The sequence below is a fragment of the Balaenoptera borealis genome (assembly GCF_965194805.1).
Source record: "Balaenoptera borealis genome assembly, chromosome: 11".
Classification (NCBI taxonomy): domain Eukaryota; kingdom Metazoa; phylum Chordata; class Mammalia; order Artiodactyla; family Balaenopteridae; genus Balaenoptera; species Balaenoptera borealis.
In genome coordinates this window covers 18,517,740-18,535,221 of record NC_138868.1, presented here as the reverse complement: position 1 = coordinate 18,535,221, position 17,482 = coordinate 18,517,740, and the positions used below count along the sequence as shown (strand labels likewise).

The following is a 17,482-nucleotide window of genomic DNA, read 5'->3' as shown; positions in this document are numbered from 1 at the left end:
GAGGTTAATTCTATTTCTAAGTAAGCAAACCACATTAGGAAAAATATGCGATGCCTTATTTACACCATTTTTTAAAAACGGGAAAAACACCAGCCTCCAAAATATTGGAACATAAATTTAGCTTAATATTGAAGAACACTAATAATTCTCAATATGCCCTCTGATAAATTTCCTTTAAAATACCCACAAAGATATAAAAAAAGAGCAAAAGTGAACAACCAGGCTATAAATAAAAAACAAGATCTAAAGCAAGGTGTGAGGGAAATATCTAATAACATCATCAGTGAAGATGGATTGAGAAGAATATTTTTAAAGTACGTATATATTTTTTTCTGAGCTAGAATAGCCCAGAATGGCCAAAAGAAACTGAAAAAAAAAAAAAGAATTTGATTCACCAACATCCCCCCACCATTCGGCTCCTAAGCCTTGGGGGAAGAGGGCTTCCCTAAAAATATTCTTCTATTTTGCTTTCTCTTTTCTTTTCTTTTCTTTCCTTTTCTTTCCCTTCCTTCCTCCCTCTCTCCTTTCCTCCTTCTCTCTCTCCCTTCCTTCTTTCCCTCTTTCCTTCCTTTCTTCCATCCTTTTTCCCATCCATCCATCTTTCTATCTATACACACACATATACATATATGCATATATACATGCAAACACACATAAACCCATATATGTTTGTTTTTTACTGCATGGAAACTAACTTCTGAATAGCTTTTCTGCCATTCATCCCAGACTACCATTCCCATAGCCTTTTTTCTTACTATGTCCATCTATTAAGAGACCACATATTTGTAAGCTTTGCTATAGTAACAAAAGGCCACAAAATCCCAGTGGTTTATAACAAAAGATTTACTTCTCACACACGTTACATGCCAGCTGCAAGTTGATGACCACTCAGCTACAGCTTTGTATTAAGTTCTTGCCAAAGAAGCAGCAACAATGTGGAGGATGATATTCTTTCAGAAGAGGAAAAGTCAAGAGTTGAGTAGGAGCCAATTCAGCACTGACCCTCCATTGACATATTATAATATGAGGATTACATATTTTTCTTCTTTTAAGCTCCTGAGATTTAGAGGTCATTTATGCAAAAGTGACTAAGTAGAAGTTTGTACCTAGATATGGGGGACTGTCAAAAAAAATAACACCCAAAACATGTGACATTGGCTTCAGGGTTAGGAATAGACCAGTGAGAGAACTGCTCATAGAGATTGGAAAAATGACTTCTGGTGGCCTGCATTTCCTTTCTCTTTCCAACTAAGAGTGTTACTCAGTGGCAAAATATTGATATTACTATTGTTTGAGATAATTTGGAAGACAAATATCATATCTTATGGCGTTAGGCAAAGGAATAGCAAAACTGAATTTTACCAGTTTGCCTTAATTGTTATTGAGTGAACTTGACACGGTGCTAAGATGGAGACGACTCAGAAAAGAACTGGCCGGTTTGCAAATAAGTATTATTGGTAAGAGAGGTAATACAGAAATTCTTGCACTCAAGGGGTAGAAAGATGCAACAATTTCTCATCACCAATAAATAAAAGTTACAGCTGGAAAAATGGAGTAACAATAAGTCACAGCCTCAGGGTAAAGACCAAATCAATAGCCTATCCGTAAAGCACTTGGTTAAATTTTCTAAAGAGATGAAGGTGGGCCCCAGAAAATTCTTTCATTTGGGCAAAATGTCTCAGGAGAAAAAAAAACACTAAAGAGATAGTCTCACAAAAGTCTAATAAATTCATGTACTTACAATTAAGTCTAAAGGTCAGACACATCAGAACCTAGGTGGCGGTCCCCATGATTCCAAATCCCTGTTATTCACACCCTTTTATAATCACCTCCTCTTCATTATGGGCAGGACTGTGATTTGTTTCTAAAAGATAGAATATGAAAAATTATTTAATATTTGGCCCTTTAAGAAAAAAGTTTGCTGACCCTTGAATAGAACAAAAGCAAACAAATAACAATTCTACCTTATCTAATCATAAAATACATTATTTTATCTTAACACTTGCTTTTCCAAGAAACACATTACTTAAAAATACTTTTCTACAGAGTTTTGAGGGAAGAAAAGTTGGGATTTCAGATATATAATGTAAAAATAAAATTCTCTCATAAGTTTTGTCTATAACCCCAGTTTAAATTTATTGAATTTGATATGATGTGATAATAGAAAATAGAGATAGAAAAAACATATTGGAACCATGTGTAAAATTTCATACAACAAAAAATATATATTTTTGTCTAAGTAAACATATTTTTCCTAACACAATACTCATTGTGGCAAAGGCATGTTGATAAAGATATAATTATATATTGATATATGAGTAATTTGATGAAAATCTTTCAGGAAAGCAATTAAGTAACATGAATAAAATAGCTTTTATTTTCATTTTGCAATCCTTAATGAAATAATTGATGTAAGCAATGTCCATCAATGACTGCTAAAGCCTCCAGAGGGAAAGTAAACAGAGAACTTATTCCAGAAAATAAAATATTACTCCATGAATGACTTGCTGATCATATAAGGAAACATGCAACTTTACAATAGAGGAGCCAGGCTGACACTGGGAAATCAATCATCTTACCATAAAAGCAGGATGCTGTGTGATCCTGATGAGATGTAATATGAAAGACAAAACAGCACCTAGAAAGTAGTCTTGCCGAGACTTTAGACTTTACAAGAAGAACAAAAGATATAGAGATAAGCTGAATTAGACCATGAAAAAGTAATCAAATGAATCCTGAATGTGTAAGTTCTACTGAGAAACTGACTTGTTTCCTGAAACCAGTTAATGACACAGGAAAATAAGATTGAAATGTGGACACATAAATTAAAAGAGATTTAAGAAACACAATAGAGGACAACCAAATGCAGTGAGTGAAACTTGGTGGATTCTGATTCCAACTGACCAGCTGGATAACAGGACTATTTTTTTTTTTTTAGTTTGAATATGGGCCGAGTACTTGATGACAGAAAGCAACTATTGTTAATTTTTAGAATTTAGGTGTTAATTTTTAGGGGCAATAATGATTTAGGCATTATGTAAAGTGTTTTTTTTTTTTTAAAGAAATGCATACTGAAAAATTTAGTAGTGAAAAATAATATTTTGAATAAAGCGCTCTGCAAAATTGATAAAAAATAACAAAAAAGAGTGAGGAGAGAAATATATCAAATCTAAGGGGACAAATTATTGATAACTTTGGTGTATAAATGAGCGGTTGATGAAGGTTTATAGACTATTCTCTTTAATCTTATACATATTTGAAAATTTTCAGAATGAAAGGCTGATTTTTTTTTAATCTCATAGCCTTTTGTTTAACTAGCTCCCTTCTGGGAAGAAATGCTATGGCAATCTAAGAAATGTGGACACATAATTTTGCAAAAAGATATTGATCAAAGCATTAACTATTTTGGGCAAAAAAAGCACCTGACTTTTAGGGTGATTTATAATTAAACATTAATGAACCCTGGATTCCTATGCTTACAAAAAATTTATAGTAACATTGGAAAAATTCCTACAACATTTAAGGAAAATGAAATTTATAGAAGCGGTCAGATCATGATTACATTGAGAAAAATACAGGGAGCCAATCTTGGTGTAATCAGTAGGAAATGCCCAGTCTTTTTTGAGATTAGAATTCTAAGACTAAAAAACAAAACAAAACCAAAAAACAACAAGCAAACAAAAAACAGCGTCTCTAAACTTTACTGACTCTTATCTTTACCTTTAACTCTACTTGCTTCCAGTGATGGAGCTGATAGGACAGACAAGAAGATATGATGTCCTAGTAAGAGATCTCTTGGAAAAAGATCCTGCAAACTGCAGCTTATTATTATTTTATTTTTATATCTTCCTATTTGAAATCTAAAATATATTATTTATTTTGGCACTTAATCTTGTATTGTCTCAATTTATTTTTAGAGATGCAACATCATGTAAGGAATACAACATGGATCCTTGATTGAAATCCAGATTTGAATTTGAGGCCTGAAATTTTCTCCCTGTATAAGCCTCAACTTCCTCATTTAAAAAGTGATGATAATATTACTTACTTCAAATTCCTCCTGATGATTAAAAAATATGTCACGCAAAACACTATGATAGTATCTGATAGATGTCTGATCAATATTCATATTTCAATTTTCCTTTCCACATATATTTGTATTTTCTAGTGATCTGAAGAAATTCTTTTTGAATTACCATGCCAATGACTAGTTAACTTCATAACTAGGTAGGTTCTCTTTGAGAACGGTTGGGGTAGTATTTACTCAGCTGAGTAATTGGAATATAGGGTTTGGAGGAGTTCAGATTAGCTGACTACACACTCTCTTCTTAGTCTTTACCAAATGTCTTAGGTTTTTCAAATTATTATTTTTTAAATCAAGTTATTTCGAAAAATGTCTAGCACCTCTGTTCTCCCATCTGGAATCTGGAGACACTCAAAAGTTAAGATGTAATGGTATTTCAACAAAAGATAGCTTTGCCATTCTGGTTCCCTCAGTCTTTCTGGACAGTGAGAACATAAGATATTAACAGATATCAGCCAGGTATTTTTTTCTCCTTTGCTACTTCAAGTTTCATATCAGAAAAGACCAGTTTTGGACCTGACATAATTTGGGTTGTTTTTCTAATTCCGTACCATTTTTGATTCCTTTGATTTAATTTTTTGTACAAGAAACTGCACTACATACTATAACAATTATTATTATTTTTTCCTTAATTCTAATTGCAGTGTGTGTGGCGGGGGTGAACATTCAATATAAGGGAATCCCTGCCTGTAGAAATAAGCATTGCAAGCTTTATGTCTGGGCTGAGAATTGGAAGTATTGGGAAACATATTCCAGACATACTTTCATGGACTCTTCAGCCTCCACACTATGCAGCTACTGCATTTATATTTTATTCATATAGATGTATATTGTTTAATAATTTATAGAGCTGGATACACTTGATACAAGGTGATGTGATGTTCTCATTTGATCTACTTTGGTAGAAACACTTTCCATCAGAGAATTTACTGCAGTGATGTGCACAGTAAATATTTAATAACATTAGAGGCATCAGAGTCTATTTTTCTTTGAAGGGTGCTTAATTATGTCAATTTCCCCTGATGAGACACTAAAGTCAGTGTTATTTGAATTTGTAGTAACTGGGTGGAGATGGAGAAGTCCTTGCACGAGGCTCCCCTCCCACAAGAAGTCAATGTGTGTGAATTTAACAAGGCAGTAGAGCAGAACCTCAACCTCATTAATTTGGGCCACGCAAATTAAATATTTGTGATACTTCAACTGTGCTTGAGCTAAAGTTTATCTAACACTACCAGACAAGATTGGCTAAGCTGCATGGGCATATAAACAACAAAGGGGAAAAAAGTTAAAACTATTTTTATTGTGTCCTCACTATTCATGTACTTGGTATTTGCCTACGTATTAGATAGAATCATATGTTAATATTTGACGGTTGATATAAAAAAGGACAGTTTCATATGGGTCAACTTATAAGCTTTAATCTTTTCAGTACAAAAGCTCTGATGAGAGAAGAAACATCATTTCTGTCGATTCTTTCCAGTTGGTGACGAACCATGCTACATTCTTGATACATTTTTCATGCATTATCGCTAAAACATCCTAAGCCAAGACCTTAGCTGATGGAAAAGTTGATAGGATAAGCAACCAAGTTCCACTTGGCTTTCCAAATAACTGCATGCATTTGGCCTCAAGAATGAGAGTTATAACTTGTAACTCTTAGTAAAGTCAGAACATATGGCTTCACCATGAAGAATAAACTATAACGTGGCTCTCTGTGCATGATCACAGCTTTGACTCAAATATCTCATTGCAGTAATTTTTATATCCTCCTAAGAGGAGACTTTTTAAAATGTGTATTTTCTTCTGGACACAAAAAACAATATTAGACTTTTAGGATAATTTCCTTTGGAGAAGTTTATTTATAGAAATGTAGTTATGATTAATCTAGAAAACATATAAACTTTGTATAAAAAGCACTTTTGTATTATTGAGTACTAAATATTTTATGTTTAATAATAACAATTGAACACAGTATTTTGAAAGAGAGGTATAGAGTTTCATTTGCAAATTATATGTGTACTAACTTGAAGGTTCTTGAAATCCCAGAAGTAAGGGAGTAGATAATATCAAATTTAACAGTCCATATTCGAATTGGTAATTTCTTTACCAGGTGGTGAATTCATTTAAGACAGAGAAGGTATTGTATATGTTTTCAGATCTTTCAAATACCTATCAGGCACAAAAATTTGTGCTTTACCATACAAATTTGTTGCATCAAGTTGTATCCTTTTATGTCATAGCTCAGGGACTCATACCTGGCCCATCTGTGCATTTTATACCCTTGATCACAAAGTTGGTGCAACAAGAAACAAGTGACCCACACTGGGTCAATGGGGCTTAATTATGGGACTTTTGCTAGAACTGTTGGCAAAAAGAATCATCTTCCTTATTTTTTAGTAGGTTGTAGCTCACCATTACTCTTTCAAAGAATATTTGCAAAGCACCTATTATGTGCCAGGCCTTACATACCACAAAAGGAAAGTCCCCTGAGAAGAAAAATGAGAGAAAGTCAAAGGCTGATAACATTACTTGAACATCAGAATTTAGCTGTCACTGAATGCCATCTCTAAAGTTTATATTTATAGTTTAAGATAGTTTGTTGAGTTGTCAATGGCAACAAAAAAAGTATCTGAAAAATATGTTTTCCAAACTTACATTTATTGAGTTTAGCTGTTGTTCACACAACTTTACTGTATCTTACACCCAACTCATAGTTCTGGGGAGATAAGTCTTAGTAATCCCATCACACATGCATCTATGCCTTTGACTTATGCAAATCTAGTTACTAGTACATAGACACACAGACACACTCTCACATATACATATACATTTTACGTATACATGCATTCATCTATATATATGCACACATGTATAAAATTTAAATTGTTCAGGTAATTCTGTCTGAACCAGCGTGAATGGGAGGTGGCAGTCATAAATCTGTACTCCCACAGATGATCCTAGTATGTGTAGCCCTTTCATATTGTAAGTGTTTATGTTGATGATTGTAAATAAGTGTTTTCCATATAATATGCTTCATTTCTTGAGGAATTAGAATTTTAAAACTTTCCCTTGCATCACTGAAACTTTGTTTATCATAGTGAAAGAATTGGAGAGTTACATAAACTGCCACAACTTTTGTAAACTACAATACCCCTATAGCTTTTATATATCTATATAGCCTTTAAAAATGAGAAATATACTGAAATAAATTGGTGAATGTTGAATGAAGCCTACACGTTAGTATAAGTATGTATAATCCAGTTTTTTTAAGAAAAATAGGATATGTGTATATTCAAACTCATAATATTCACATATAAATTCACCACTACAAACACACATACACACACACACACACGCACAAAGGTCCAAAAGGTACTATGCAAATATGTTAATAGTCATTAGCCCTGGGACACTAATTGTTTGAAAAATTTTTAAAGCTGTTGGCATTTGCTATAGTGCTCCCTTATTATAACCTTTATTTATAAGAAGGACAAGATCCAGGAGACCTGACCCCATGATTCAAGACCAGAATGAATTGGCTTTTCATTTTGTATAGTATTAATTTTTCCTATTTACAATTCTTTCAAATTTTATTACATCAACATTAATCAAAATGCATGCCATAGCAGGCCATCTGCAAAATGTGGGCAGTAAAGAGAGGAACAGGACACTTGATTAAGTTCAAGGCTTGTCCCTTTTCTCTCATTGTTTAGATACAACTCATGTTTCTCCTCACCCTAAATCTTTATCATGACCCCAGTTCAATTCAGACCCTTCATAATTCTGTCCTATCCTTAGCCCTTTGTTGCAGTCTTACATTTGACCCTGTTTTGATCTCTGCAGCCGTCCTAATGGTTAAGCCAGTCTTGTTAATTCTGTTAAATGTGTGTACTCCAAGATTCTTACCTTTGGGACTGCAAATGTAGGCCTGTGCAGCAAATAATTTGTTTCAGGAAGAATTTTCTAGCACTAAGAAACAATACCATGGAAACAACTATTTATTCCATCCATGAACAAGGTTTTAAATACTTCCAAGAAATCTAAAACTGGCCTTCTCACTTAAAAGATAAAAAAAACTCTACTACCATCTATGTTTAAAAACACTTATAAATCTGGTCACTGTCTGGTTCCTCTTCAGAAAAAGATTTAAATATTCAACTGCTACCTGAACATCTCTACCTAGAAAGATGTCCTACACACATATCCAACTCAAATGATAAACTGAGCTCATGCTTCCCCTTATTTCAAATCAGCCCCAGTCCTTTCTTGTATTAAAGTTCTCAGTTAATGATGTATCATTTATTCTATCACCAAACCTACAATCTGGGAGGTAGAATCTTTCTAGGTATACTTTTCCCTCACGCCTCACATTATGTTACGTTCTATTTATTCGTCCTCCCTAATATACTTCAAATCAGTCTTCTACTCTTCATTTCCACTTTACTTACTTTAGTTCAGAAATGCATCATCTTTCACTTACACCCTTGTCAGTTTTCACTCCCTTTCATTTACCGTCCACATTGTCACCAAGTAATCTTACTAAAATATAAACCAGGCTATATCCTTGCCATCTTAAAGTCATCCGGTAGCTTGACAATGCTAAGATAAGTAGCCTACAGTTTTTATGCTGTGTACACTGTAAGTCAAAAATAAAAAGAACAAGCACTCTCAGAATATGTCTATTATTTACTTATAAGTTATATATCTCTGTATTACATATAATGCATACATTAGAAACCACGCACACAAAATAAATAAGACAAGATAAAAATAAACATAAATAGATGGTCTCAATATTCCTCCAGTATGCCAGTGGCTTGTCTTGAGCATCTGTGAGGCTGGCTCACTCCACTTTGGAGTCCATTGTTTTAGTGGATAAAATAGAAACTCTTTCCTATTCATTCTTTTGTGTCATTTTGTACTTGTTCTTCATTCCAGCTTATCATGGTGACTTGTGATTTATAGTTTATGTGTGATAAGATGTGTGTAGAGGAAGGATTAGCTTTAAGGTTGGAGTTAGACTGAGCCTCTGTGCCGGATCGAGTACTTTTTTTCTTTTGTCAAGAGCATCCATTGCTTAGAGTAAATAAATTAATAAATTAATGCAATTAAATACATAAGTTAATATATGAACTTAGATTAAGCTATAAATGTTAAATGTATTTGGTTGAATTGGTTGTGGTCTGACTGTTTTTCTACTTTAAGTACAACGTACTCTATAATAATATTGTTTTAAAAAATTGGGAGGGGAACTATGCTCACAGGATGAATAATTGCCTAGTGTTTTTGAGATATTTACTATATAAAAAAAGTCCTAATTATAAATGAAACCTCTCTATTTAGTTGTCAAGCACTGTTTAATCTGGAATCCGAAATATTTTGTATACAGGCAATTCATGCAACTGTGTGTACTCAGAAAAAAATAAAACCGAGTTTCTTAATAATTCTTCTATGGTCTGGATTCTGGTTGCCCCCAGAGTATTGTGTTTTCACTTGTTTATGCTCTTAAGTTTCTAGAAAATAGAGGCTGACAGGAATTACAATATTTTGAGAAAGATTATTGTTATGTTTTCAGCTGTCTAAATCTCTTGAGCTAGAGAGATTGAAGGAACTGAAAGTACGTTTTCATGGTTTACTTCAGTCACATTTCCGTCATCTCAATGCCTACTGTTTAACTGTCTTTGTGGAGGACGCATAAGAGCCTTCAACCCTGTTTCAGCACTGACTCCCTAGGAAGGACGTGGGAAGCTACGCGGTTTGCAAATTGACACTTGCTCCACAGTTTCAGAAAGTGGCCTCCTGAGGCGAGTTACAAAAAGTTCTCAAGATGGAGGTAGACTTTAGCATCCTGCATTTATCACCACGCATTTTAAAAAACTGGCTTTAGAAAGAAAAAACGTGTTCATCGAGCCCCAAAAGGGGGTAAACTTAGAAAAAGAAAACCCACTTACATAAAACTTAATGAATTGCTTTAATTTTTGTGAAAGCAAGCAAAACTTGAGGCCAGATATGAACTAGTGATACACTTTTTCTTCTTGCTCAAAGCAGCTACCACTGTCTTTTTGGCCAGATTTCTACAACGAAAACGCATTAGCCTTAGGTTTAGTCTCAGAATCCAAGGAGACTTTGCCATTGAAAATCACACCACCAGTTTCCACCAGCTAAGTTTCTGAGTGTGCCATCCAGACTCTCTTGTCAGTGTTAGTTAATATTCTGAGACTTCCTACATGAATGGAAATCACTACTCACTATAGCAGGGAGATTTTTTTTTTCCTTCCAAGGTGCTTTAAAAGCATTCTCTAATCCTCGCAGCTAAAAACAAACTTTACTCCCCTGAAGTTTGTAGTAGAGTTTGACATTCGTTTAAACATCATCTTTCTCATTGGACCTGGAGTGGATTTGATAGCATATGAAATAGACAAAAAAGACAGAAAGGGGGTTTAGGGTCACAAAAAGAGAGAAGAAATAGAGCATATCCAATGAAATGGGAAGTGTATTATTGAGAAGCTACTGTGCATAACGCATTGATCCAGACATAGATGCCCGATGCAACCGTGAATGTGACCAGGACCAAGACGGAAGACTTTTTGAACCACCGTTTATATACTTGTAGTTAGATATTGGAAGTAAAAGATACTATGAGAATTTGTAGGTTGTAGGTAGTCTTGTTCATATTCAAGTATGGAAGGACATAATGGAGGAGGTGGTATTTGAAAAGAGTCTGAAGGCTGGGTAAACAGAACTGGAAGCGCAGAAGGCAGTCTTGACAGAAAGGCAGACTTGAGCCCGGGCATGGAGGAGGATTTGGGAAAGCATGTCCTGGCAATCAGTGCATGGAGCCGGGTTGCCTGGAGGTGTAAAAGTGCTTGGGGTGTGAAGTGGAGGTGAGGCAGCAAAGGAGTGTCTGACTAAATTAGAGGAGACTCTATATTCTAGCAAGAGGAGGGAGGACACAATTCAGTAGGTGGTGAGAGTCCTTGAAAGTGTTTTAGCAGAGGAGTGGCATGATCAGATGTCTGCATTGCTAACAGCATTCTGCTAAAAGTGGAATTTTACAACTGTGTTGAGAAATGTTGAGGCTTCATGTTAATGTAAAATGTATCCTTCCTAAGGGTTGTAAAAAAAATTCTGACTGAGGTGTGATACAAATGAATCCCACTCTGCCCCAGGGCCATGAAGAAGATCCATTACGGGGCTTCATACAAGACCCTCTGTTTATGATGAGGGAGATGGTGTGGCTTGCTCTACCTGAGAGTTTTTTGCAATGACTGATATTGCTGAGTCATCTAATTTAAACTTACTTGGATTTATCTGGCCTAAGGGAGTTGCTGAAATATTTTAACTGACAAGGTGCGGATTAAGGAGTGATAGAAAAATCAGTCAGGTGTCTTGCCTGAGAGGCAGCCAAGGCTTCAAGCTGGTGAAGAAAGAAGCATCAGTGATGGCTCTCAGAGTACCTTCCCGAGGGCTTCTTTTCCTTCCCGTGGCCTCAACAGGAGGGTCACAGACCATCCAGCCTAGAGGATCTGATAGAGTCACTGCAGTAGGCAATGCGTTGGTGCTCTGTGCTCTGACCATTTTGACCTCAAGTCAGCTTCCTAATGCCCTCCTCTTAGGATGTAGGCACCAGATAATTGGAATAAAATTTCCAAGCCTCTGCAAGGCCTGCTCCACCTTGAGATCAGGGTAGATCTCAGATACAGCTATTGTGATATTTTTGAACTGCCCCCCATTTATTTACTTCCTGTGGCTTACATCCTTGACTGATCGAAATCACCTCTTCAGGCAACTCATTTCTGTGTTTACTCTTACGTTCTTGGTTTTCTGGCCAAGAATTCTATAACTATTGATAAATGGAATATCACCTGCCATATCAGCAAGCAAAGGATGCCACAGTCATCAGCAATTTCAGCCCTACAACGTGAGCCAGTGAGCTCTGAAGGAACTCAAGAAGGAAAGAATACCTGCCATCTAGCAACCATCAGACTGCAGCCACTCCCTACGGTGTGGGGATACTGAAAAAACTCAGAATGGGGATACTGGCCCCAGATAGCTGAGGTGCATCTCGAAAGAATGATTTCAGTGAGCCCAGACTCCTGCATCTTCCCATACACAGAAAAGGGCTAAATTCCTTAACTTGGGATATATGGTTTTCTTTAACAATAACATTTTGACTTTCAGATTACCTGCCCTTTGTTGCAAAACTTCTGTATAACTTGGTTCCCCACCTCACCTCCTCAGAGCAGTTCTCTCAGGATTACTTGAAATGCTGCCTCCCAGGCATGAAGTCCTAAAAATTTCCGCTGAATAAAACATAACTCTCAACTTTTAGGTTGTGAATATTTTTTAAGTCGACACTAGTCTAATTGTAGTACTTTCCAATTAATCTTCTCTCTTCAATAAGGGAATCCAACTTCCCAGATCATGTCCTTCCCCAGTCAGAGAGATTTTGATTCGGTAAGTCAGGTGTGGGTCCAAGATTCTATATTTTTGAGAAATGTTTTACCTCGTCCTGATGCAGCCATTCACAGAATCACCGCCTTAGATTCTAAATTGCATAAAGGAAGTATCAAGTATATTTTATTTATCACGATGTTCCAGTGCCTAACAAAGTGCTTCTTACAAAGGAGGGGCTTAATATATGTTTACTGATAGAATGAATGGATGGATGAATGGGTGAATGAATGAGTGGATGAGTATTTGAATGAACACATGGGCTGCAGAGCTCTCTGCCTACCCCTGCCACCTGATCTTATATATTAGGGATCTCGACCTGAGATTAACTAAAATTTCAGACATATATGTGTATATCTAGGAAAAAGAATGGATAAACATTTAGAATGTGGTTTGCTTAGGATACTTTTTTCAATGTGAGAAGAAAGTGACTGTCAGTTCTTTCCTAGAAAGAAAAAACAGTGAAGGGCAGGGCATGATGATGCCAGGGCCTGTAGTCAGAAGGGTCTCACAGAGAAGCTGAAGATGTTGTTTGCATGATGGGCATAAGCAGAAACTGAGGATGAGGAAAAACATCCTGTTTTTTCTGCAGAAGTTAGAACACCCTCACCAGAGGAAGACTGCCGTGAATGTAGGGCTATTTCAGCACCCTACGACTAAGGGCTGGAAATATCAGTTAAAAGCCTTGAAATGTACGTGAATGAGGTAAAAGATGACAGAAATAGCAGTGGCAGTAATAAGATATTAAATGGCCAAGGAAAGCCATGAAAGGATACCAGAGAAGAATAAAATCATGTAAAATAACCCCTGAGAATCCTTAAGTCACTTTACTGGGAATTTTGTAGACTTGAGTTAATCAAAAGTGGGCCATATTAGTGTAATGTGATTTACACATGTTGTTATGTGACTTCATTAAACGCCCATACCTGATGTACCCTGGGAACATTTGAGTTGTGTATACAGTCACTGGAGACTCAACCCTCTCTCCCACCTCTCCAAACTTCTCTGGCTATTATCATTTCAATCTCCATTCTGTTTAGTTTAGGTAGTGGATGTGCAAAAATCCTTAGGTAGGTTATATAGACTTACCAAAATCTTCATACATATTCCCTAAGTCCTCAAGATTTAGGGAGGGGCTGCAGTGCTATGTCAGCCTCCCCCCAGCCAGTCTTTGGGGATGACTAACAAATCCTGCAATGAATCTGCTAATTTGTTCCTATGCTATCGACAGTTCTATGTAAACCACATGTTCTGTTCATCTCTTGGGTGGAAATCAGAATCTTGGCACTGTGAAGTTCTAAAGCATAAGTCCTGGGAACTTATGCTAACAAGTCTGTGTGGTTACTTCTCTGTCTCCATTAAGGATGTAGAGTATTCACATTGAGAGTGGTAGTAGTATTACCTAGTACTGCTAGCGTTACATTAGTAATTAGCAACAGCTTGTTTGATTGCCTCTTCTTCACCCTCTTCTAGGGAAGGACACACCCAACACCTGAAGCTGAAAAGATGAAATGAGATGGATGGACAGCAGTGTAATAGTCACGTATACTCACAGCCCAGGGCACAAGGCCACGCAGGGCCATACACAGGGAGCTGCATCTGGGAACAGAGTGAACCAGCAGAAGCTGAGGAGGCAGGCTTTTTAGTAACAAGAGGGTGGGGTGGTCCCTTGTTCTCACAAGAGGATGTGATCGGTTAGCTTAGATAATTCTACAGGGTAGCAGAGAGCTAAAGCATGCTACTCAGGGGTAAGCAGCACTCTGCCTGGTCCTCTTGATAGGGAGAGTTGTCTGCTGGGGGACCTTTCTGTGGGAGTAGTATTGGGGTTGGGGAGAGCAGGTGGTGAGGTCATTTGAAGCCCTCCTGGTTCCAGATGGCAAGGCAGAATATAATATTGAATCTTTATTACAGTTGACACCAGTTGAATGCTTACTGTGTACTTAATGCTGGCTAAGTGCTTAAAATGGATTTCTAGTTTTCTCTCTACATTTTATTTCTATAATATCCCTATACCTATAAGAAAGTCCTATGAATCTCCTGTTTCTTTAGCACCTGTGGAAATGGTGCTAAAGTTCCCATTGTGAGGAGTAGGGCTAGAATTTGAATACTATGTGTATGGCCTTTCAATAACATCAATAATGGCAGCAAGCTGGCTTGGCCTTTTAAATATAAATTTAACTGTAGAATTCTTGCGTTTTAGAGCTGTAATGGGCCTTAGAGATTTTAGGGTATCCTGGGAAAATGAATGACATAGTTCTTCTGAAGTGGAAAAATAGGACAAGATATAAGATAAAATAACTGTGGGCCACAATTGAACTAATGCTAATTATAGACAAGCATTTTTTAAGGATCTGGGGAGCTTATTGATATTGAAATTGAATAGTAATGATATCACCAATATGAAAATGATATGAGTCATTAGGAAGATGTCCTACAATTGCGACGCTCCTACCTAATGTGCTTTAAGTCTAGATAACTCAAGCTTTGCTGACCTTACCAACCTGTGGATATGAATGCAGTAATGTTAATATGAAGAGCCCATATTTAACCACCTCTTCCTACTTAGTCATGTGTGAAAACAACCCCTACCCCCAAATATTCATGCTGTTACTCAGGAGATGTCTCAAATATTCTCAGGAACAGAACTGCATTGTCAGAGTAGTTCACCGAGCATTCCTCCCAAATAGTTATTCAGCGGTTCTACCATATCCACCTGCCAGGGTCCACCACCTCTGTCAGATACCACAGTCATACCTTGTCAGCACTCGCCTTCTGCCTTCCACCAAGCAGTGCAATGATAATTCTGCAGTACCTACTGTCCCTGAGCTGACATACGGTGTGTGGCAATGGGGGAAGGAAACTCTTCTTCTCTGTAAAGGAGATTTTACTCCTTTAGAATGATTTCAGAGTGGTGTTGATTCTTTAACTTTGTCACAAAGGGGCTCTAATGTTTTGTTTTGTTTTGTTTTGTTTTGTTTCTTCCCGAGAGGGTGTCTGCTCCTTTTATCAGATTTCTGACGTTCTTGTTATAGGACCTCTTAACTATGCTATTTTTTAAAGAAAATTGAGCTACAATTTACATAGAGTAAAACTGATGTTTTTGGTGCACAGTTCTATGAGTTCTGACAAATGCACACAGTTATGTAACCACCACCATAATCAAGGTATAGAACTATGCCATCGTCTTCAGAAATTCCCTTTTGCTCCTTTACTGTCAACCCTTCACCTCACCTTCAGCCTCTGGCAGCTACTAATCTGTGTCTGGCCCCATATCTTGCCTTTTTGGGTGTGTCATATAAATATGTGTCCTGGTCCACTTGTTTTTATTTATGACTAGGGCGAACATGGATCCATTTTCCTGGGACTGTTTCCGTTTATGCATAACTATAAATGGCATCTTGTCGCATTCTCAAAAGTGTCTCAGTTTAGATAAAAAATGAGAGGATTATGCTACTTGTAGTAACACAGCATCCAGATGCTTCCCGTGATAGGCTAATGCCAGATTCAAGCATATATTGCTCAAAATTTTAAAAAATGGAACCATTTAGCCTTATGCCTAAAATATACCTTCCTGTGGTTTTCTTATTTTCAGATTAATAATTGCCAATCATAACACAAGTAGTAATATGGATACTTACAGTTTTGTCTCTGTCTCCTTTCTTTCCCAGCCCCTAGTTTTCAGGTAACCATCCTGATTATTTTTCTTCACATTTCCCCTTCTCCTTATCCATATAATTAAAAAGGGAACAGCCATGATTTTTCTGGCTGGACTCTGATTCCTGGATACAATTTATAGACAACAGACAGACAATAGACACCCCAGACTGGACTAATTGAAAGTCATCCCTGGAAATTTAAAATTGAGGGAATATTAGAGTCTCAGTCTGGCTGAGTGGTGAAGTCATAAACTGAGCTATGTTTGATGGTGGTCATATCCCACCAAGTGAATTGGGAAACCAGGAAGGAGAGAGAAAACCTAAAACAATAACAACAGATATGCAGAGAGAAGCAGAGATGAAAGATGAAAAAGTGAATTTCCTCAGATCCTTCTCATTTTACAGTCAATGGCTTCAGTCTATTCCTGATGTCCATTTTCATCCCTATCCTTGAGGTCTGTGAAAACAACTTCTATAAAAAAGAGCTCTCTTTTGAATAACCTAGATGCATACAGCTTGTGTTACCACCAATCAAAATAGATCTAAAGACAGAGGCAAAAAGTATGAGACATCTGAAGGGGCAATACTCCAATTTCCATATTCCAGCCCTTTTCCATACCCATCTTGACCATAAACATTTATGTCACCTTGAAATTATTCAAAGCACTCAGCCCCTTTTGTCAAAGACAAAAAAGGCAGAGCATTCCATCTTTGAAGTTATATTGCCTTTACCATTAGAAAAAAATAATACATCTACTAAAAAATTTTTTCAACAGAGCAACACAATAAAAGAGTAAGTATCTGTCGGGAAAAATAATGTAGAGAGATAATTAAATCTCAGAGGCATTTCTTTTGGTCTAATGCAGTTTTTCTCAGAAAGAAAAACAAGCATCAGGCTGCCCCCAAAGACACTTTCCAACCTGCCATTGCCACTAACATGAAGTTGAGAGATGAGAATTCTGTGCTGAATTTGTTCCTTCTTTTCAAGAAAAAGAGGCTTAATATTCATTGGGGAGAGAGAGTAGAAGAAAAACACCTCTGCTGTTACTTTCATGGGGTTGAAATGCTTGCTCTCACCACCTAAGGTGTTCGTCTTTACCAAGATGGTTGCTAGGGAGTTAGCCAATTTGAGTGAGTATTTTTGAATGTTTATAAAACTGAAGAGTGGCACCATTGGCAAATGCACTTATTGGCAGAACTGAGCCAATTAGGTGTGCTGCTAAAGTGACTAAGCACAGTCGATTCCACTGAAGGGACAAATGTATGATGATGTCTGCTTCTGGAGTGT

At 36.7% G+C, this 17,482-nt stretch overlaps 1 long non-coding RNA gene across 2 annotated transcripts in view; it reads right to left on the bottom strand.

Annotated features, from left to right (window-relative positions):
- Positions 1 to 670: 670 nt before the first annotated feature.
- Positions 671 to 17,482, bottom strand: part of LOC309606575 — a 402,482-nt gene continuing 385,670 nt past the window's right edge. For both annotated transcript variants that reach the window (XR_014231932.1, XR_014231934.1), the window contains one exon: positions 671 to 1,864. This is a non-coding gene — a long non-coding RNA (uncharacterized lncRNA). The remainder of the gene's footprint in view (positions 1,865 to 17,482) is intronic.